The sequence below is a fragment of the Pteropus alecto genome, unplaced genomic scaffold (genome assembly GCF_000325575.1).
Source record: "Pteropus alecto unplaced genomic scaffold, ASM32557v1 scaffold68, whole genome shotgun sequence".
NCBI lineage: Eukaryota > Metazoa > Chordata > Mammalia > Chiroptera > Pteropodidae > Pteropus > Pteropus alecto.
In genome coordinates, this window is record NW_006441386.1 from 5,419,709 (window position 1) to 5,425,790 (window position 6,082).

The window sequence follows — 6,082 nt, forward strand, 5'->3', positions numbered from 1 at the left end:
ACCATCAGCCTAGTTCCACGCAATCCATCACTATCCACTTGTGTTCTAAATATCTCTCCATTCATCCTACCTATTTTTCCCCACAGCCACCTCGTTGGTCTCAGCCACCACAACTGTCTCACCCAGGCTGCAATAGCCTCCAGTCTGGTCTCCCCACTCCCACCCTTGCCTTTCTCCTGTTCTCTGGTCCACAAGGTGGCCAGAAGGATCTGTTAATGGATCAAGACTTTTCTTGGCTGAAAGTTTTCTGGTGGCTTCCAGTTTCCAGCCCTCCTCTGCTCTTCGTGTTATGAACCTTCCCATCTTGGGACCCTGCTCCCTCTGCCTGAAGGACTTGCCCTTACCTCACTTTTCACTGTTCCTAAATGATATCACACTACCCTTTGAATCTCAGCTCAAACACCACGTTCTGAGCACAACCTTCCATGGAACCCCATTCGGATTATCGTTACATTATGGGAGGCATCCTAGCCACCATGAGAGCACCAAGAACCAAAAGATGAAACATACCAAGGAGGCTTTAAGAGAACTGAAGGAGAGATGAAGGAACTTCAACATATATCTAATGGACATTCCAGAAAAAGAGAAAGAAGAAAATGACAGAGAAGCAATATGTAATGAGACAATCTTTGAACTCAAATCAAAAATGTACTCCAATGGGACCTCAAATCAAAAATGTACTCCAATGGTTCATCACTCCTCTGGAATCTTTAAGATGTTATTCAATCAAAGCTGAGAGAGCATGCCAAAAAGTAAGACGTATTTTCTAGTTTATGGAGAATAAAAAATGGCGTAGATGGTAGAGGCTCTCTGTTCATCTTTTTGGCAATCAAATCAAAGCTGTGATGGAAACAAGGAGCAGCAGCAAGGAAAAATCACCTGGGATCTAGATGAATAAGACATACAATCAGTGAGAAATACAAGAAATCATCCTGCAACGGCAGAAAGTATGATGGGGCAAGGACGTGGGGCTGCCCGGTCTTGAGAGGCTGAGAGAAACGGAGGCTGTGGCAGTGGTAGATGCCTCTTAAAGGGTGTTCGTGAGTGGATTTTTGCAGTGACGGATCTGCTCATTATGAGCACCAGTGCCAATTAGGCTGCAAGCAGGGGGCAACAGGGATTTACAGGGAGACATTGTAGGAGTGAGGGTCCAGGTGAGGCTCACTCTGTACAGAAGTGCCACCAGTATCCATTGTTCCCTATTTAGCCCTCTCCCATACCAGTGTGCTGGACACAGCACTGCCATAGCTGTGACATCATCAAACTGGATAACAGAGGTTGCTCTGCCCAGAGGATTCCCAGAAACCCTGCCTCCCCCAACTCACAGCCCCACCCAAGCCATATCTAGGTATATCCTCAGCGAGTCAGGTGCTCCTTGCTGAGCAGCGCCTAAACTCACACTGGAGGCAGCTGGCTTCAGTTTCTGGTGTGGCCTTTTGAGGCAACTCTAAGCATAGCATCTGTGGAGTGTTTGCTGAATCTTAACAGGTGGCCTCAGAGAGGTAGAGGCTTGGGCTAAGTTTTGCCTGTAGCTGAACCCCTCTCAGAACTGTGCCAATGGACACCTACTTCACAAATCCACACTAATAAGACTGGGAGACTTAGGAGCTTTGCTTAGGACATAGAAATACACACAGAAAGGCAGACGAAATGGGAAGACAAAGAAGCAGAAACCATATGAGAGAACAGAACAGAGATTCAGATATAATGGAGTCAAGTAATCTAACAGATGCAGAGTTCAAAACACTTGTTATAAGGATGCTCAGTGAACTTTGGGGAAGTGTAGATAAATTCAGTGAGAACTTGAACAAAGAGATAAAATCATAAACATGGAAATGAAAATTATAAAAGGGAGCCAGACTGAAATGAAGAACAGATTATCTGAGATAAGAAGTATATTAAATGGAATAAGCAAAAGAATAAACAAAGTGAACGAAAGATCAAATGCCCTATCTAGAGGACAGGAAAGCCAAGGACATGCAATCAGAATGTCAAGAGATAAGATGCCAAGACTATAAAAATAATTTAAGGAGCATCTGGGACACTATTAAGGGTCCAAATTCTGTCTGATCTGCATACCTGAAGAAAATCAAGATGTTGAACAGCTGTTTGAACAAATAATGATGGAAAACTTCCTTAATCTGGTGAAGGAAATGGACATAAAACCAGGATCCAAAGAGGCCCACACCAAGACACATTATAATTAAAATGCCAAAGGTTAAATACAAAAAAAGAATATTAAAAGCAGCAAGAGAAAAACAGATAATTACTTATAAGGGAACTCCCATAAGACTGGCAGCTGATTTCTCAAAAGAAACTATGCAGGACAGAAGGGCTTGGCAAAAAATACTCAACAGGTTGAAGACCCGGGATCTACAACCGAGGATACTTTATCCAGCAAAGCTATCATTTAGAGTTGAAGGACAGATAAAGAGCTTCCCAGACAAAAATAAGCTAAAGGAATTTATCAGTACCAAGCCAGTTTACAGAAAATGTTGGAGGGACTTCTTTAAGAACAACAAATACAAAAGACTCACTTCAGATTAAAAGACTAAAAGAAAGGGAATGAAAAAAAATATTGCTTTGATGGACCTAGAAGATATTTAAGTCAGAGAAAGATAAACACTATATGATTTAACTTATATGCAGAATCTAAGGAATAAAAGAACAAACTAATCAGAAACAGACTCACAAATATAGTGGACAATTTGGTTATGGACAGAGGGGAGGAGGGCTTGGGGGGCTGACAGAATGGGGTGAAGGGTTAGAGAAGTATAAATTAGTAGCTGATGGATGGTCACAGGGATGGGGAGCACGGCATAGGGAATGCAGTTAGCATTAATATGTTGGCTAGGTGGAGGGTCAGGGGAGGGAGGGAGCAAGTGGACAGATCATTGCACGAATTATATAGATGTCTAACCAATGCACTGTATACTTAAAACTAATTAAAATAAATAAATTTTTTAAAAAAGAAAAAAAGATGCACTCCTAGAATAAACAGTGTAAATTTCAGATAAGTCCATATATGCCTCTATTATAATTAAATCACTTAAAATTAAGGATAGAGAGGAAATCTTTAAAATTATTGAAAAGTAATCACAAACACTAAAAAAAGAGAAAAATATAATATAAACCTTCCAAACCAACCAAATTTTAAATATACTTTGAAATATGCATGCATATATATATGTGCATATATACATATATAGCCAATAGAGACAAAGATGACAAAAGAAAGAAAAGAACATACAATGGGATGGTATAATAAATCCAAATATATTATTAATCACAATATGTCATTTGAACAACACAAATAATAAGTTTGATCATATATGTGATATATATAATGCCCTGCCCAACAAATTGAGAGTGCCCATAATTTTCATACACATTAAAAAGTTATAAAAATTAATCAGGTGTTATATCATAAAGAGAATTTTGACAAATTTCAAAAACAACATATATTATACAGAGCACATTCTCTGACCACAATTCAACTGAAATGGAACTCGATGTGTATCTTTATATTTATGTATTAGAAAATCAAGAAAGATTAAAATAAATAAGTTATGTGATAAAATGGAAAAGCTAGAAAAAGGACAAAAAAGCAAAATCTAGAGAAAGTACAAAGATGGAAATAACAAAGATAGATCAGAAATAAAGAGCTAGAAAACAAAGAAGCAATAGAAAGGACTTTTAAAAAACTGATAGCAGAAACTGTCCTTGCTCCCCAATTTCCATTCACTTTTTCCTACAATGTAATAGAATCTTTAGGAGGTACGTAGCCATCCAGTAACCTTTGCACCCAGATGTGAAACGTGAAAGTAGGCATAAATATTGCTTGCAACTTCTGGGTCAAGCCTTTAAAATGAAGTAGTATACTCTCCCTTTCCTTTCTCTCTTCCAGCTGACTGGAATGCAGGTGCGATGGCAGTTCATATTGATGATGGCAGAGCACCAAGACAGAGAGCTCCCAGTGACTTTCACAAAAGTTTGGACTTTTATCTGAGACAATGTATTAGTTTGCTTGGACTAGCATAACAAAATGTCACAGACCGTGTGTATTGAACAAAATAAAATTTACTTTCTCACAGTTTGGGAGGCTAAAAGTCTGAAATCAAAGTGATGTCAAGGTTGATTTCTTCCGAGGTCTCTCTCCTTGGCTTATAGATGCCCTGCTTCTCACTGTGTCTTCACGTGGTCTTTTCTCTGGGTGTCTCTCTGTGTGTCCAGATTTCCTTTCATTTTTATAAGGACACCAGTCAGATTGAAAAAGAGCCCACCCATTATAACAATGCCTCACTTTATTCCCTTTTTAAAGGTGCTTTCTCCAAACAAGGTCACGGTCTAAGGGCTTCAACATGTGAATTTCAGGGAATAAAGGGGACATAATTCAGACTATAACAGATAATAAAAATATATGACTTGCTCAAGTCATTAATAACTTTAGGTTTCTGTTATAACAGTCAAATTTATATGCTATACAAATACAAAAACAAAAGCTGGTTCTTTGGAAGGGAAAAGGCAAAATAAAAAAGACTACAGTTAGCCTGTGCAATAAAAAAAGAGGGTGGAAATAAGCACTATAAGGAATAAAAAGAAAAATATCCATTCAGACAGTAACTACACTAGTGAATACATTTAATCAATTCAGAAGTTGGCCTCCACCATCTCAAGCCTAAATAAGTTTAGTGGCAAATTTTCTCAAAATTCTGAGGACCTGAAAATATGTACTTTTTACAAAAATGTTTCAGAGGATAGAAAAAGAATGAAAGCTACCTATTTCATTTTATGAGGAAAGTATAACCTTGATAACAAAACCAGACAAGGATAATTTTTTAAAAGGAAATTATAGATCCATTACACACTTACAAACATGTATTTTAAAATCTTAAGCAAAACACCATCAAATTTAATTTAACAGTGAAAAAATATATGTAATAATAGTTACTGGCAAGGTAGGGTTTATTTCATTAATAATAAATAAATCTATTAATGCAATATGCCGCATTATGGGATTAAAAGAGGAAAAGAGCATATGATCATTTCAGTAGCTAGGAAAAGCACATGATAAAATCCTATACTCAGTTGTACTAAAAAGTAAAAATAAAAATAGCAATCTAGCAATAGAATATAATGTCCTTAATATAATAAAGGATATTTATTTGAGACTTACTCAAATATTACATTTAAGGGTAAAATTTTAGAAGTAATTCAATTAAACTCAGAGGGATAGTGTCCTCTAACACTGCTTCTTTTCAGTATTATATTAAAGTTCCTAGCCTATGAAAGAAGGCAAATAAAAATAAATAAATAAATAAATAAAAGACATCAATGAAAAGAGAAAGTATATTTGGAGAAAATATGAGTATCTACATAGAAGATGCAAAAGAATCTATATACAAACTTGTAATTAGTAAGATTTCTGTATACAAGATTGACATATGAAAATTAAGAACATTCCTATGTACCACTACTAACTAGGATATATTTTAAAAAAATTTTCAGGTGAGGCAACCCTTGGTTGACCTCACAGATTGCAAGGACCTTGTCAGCTTACAATTTCTTATTTTTTATTTTTTTATGCCTACAGCACCTGGTTTTCCTAGGTGGTCTCCCATCCAAGTACTAACCAGGCCCGACCCTGCTTAGCTTCCAAGATCAGAAGGGATCAGACTTGTTCAGGGTGGCATGGCTGTAGACTGATATATTTAAATTTAAATTCCATTTACCATAGCAAAAAAATTTTTTAAAGAAATAAAAACTACAAGGGGCCTAAAATAAAACCAGCAAAATTTGTGCAACACTTACATGATGCAAATTACAAAACATTATTTAAAAAGTCAAAAGAATTTCTAGGTAAAAAAAGAATAGATGCCACTTTCATGGACAGGGAGATTCAATATCATAAATTCTATCCAAATTTATCTGTACATTAAATAGAATGTCAAAAGAATCTAAAAGCCTCTTTTGGAAACTTGACAAACCGCTTCTAAATATATATACACAAGAGCAAAAGGCCAAGAATAGCCCTAGACAGATTAGATAGAAAGATATATTACATAACCAAGATAGTGTTATA

General features: G+C 36.5%; 1 pseudogene; it reads right to left on the reverse strand.

Moving 5' to 3' along the window:
- Positions 1-5,584: 5,584 nt before the first annotated feature.
- On the reverse strand, positions 5,585-5,703 carry LOC112485293 (annotated as a pseudogene).
- Between the last annotated feature and the right edge of the window lie 379 nt (positions 5,704-6,082).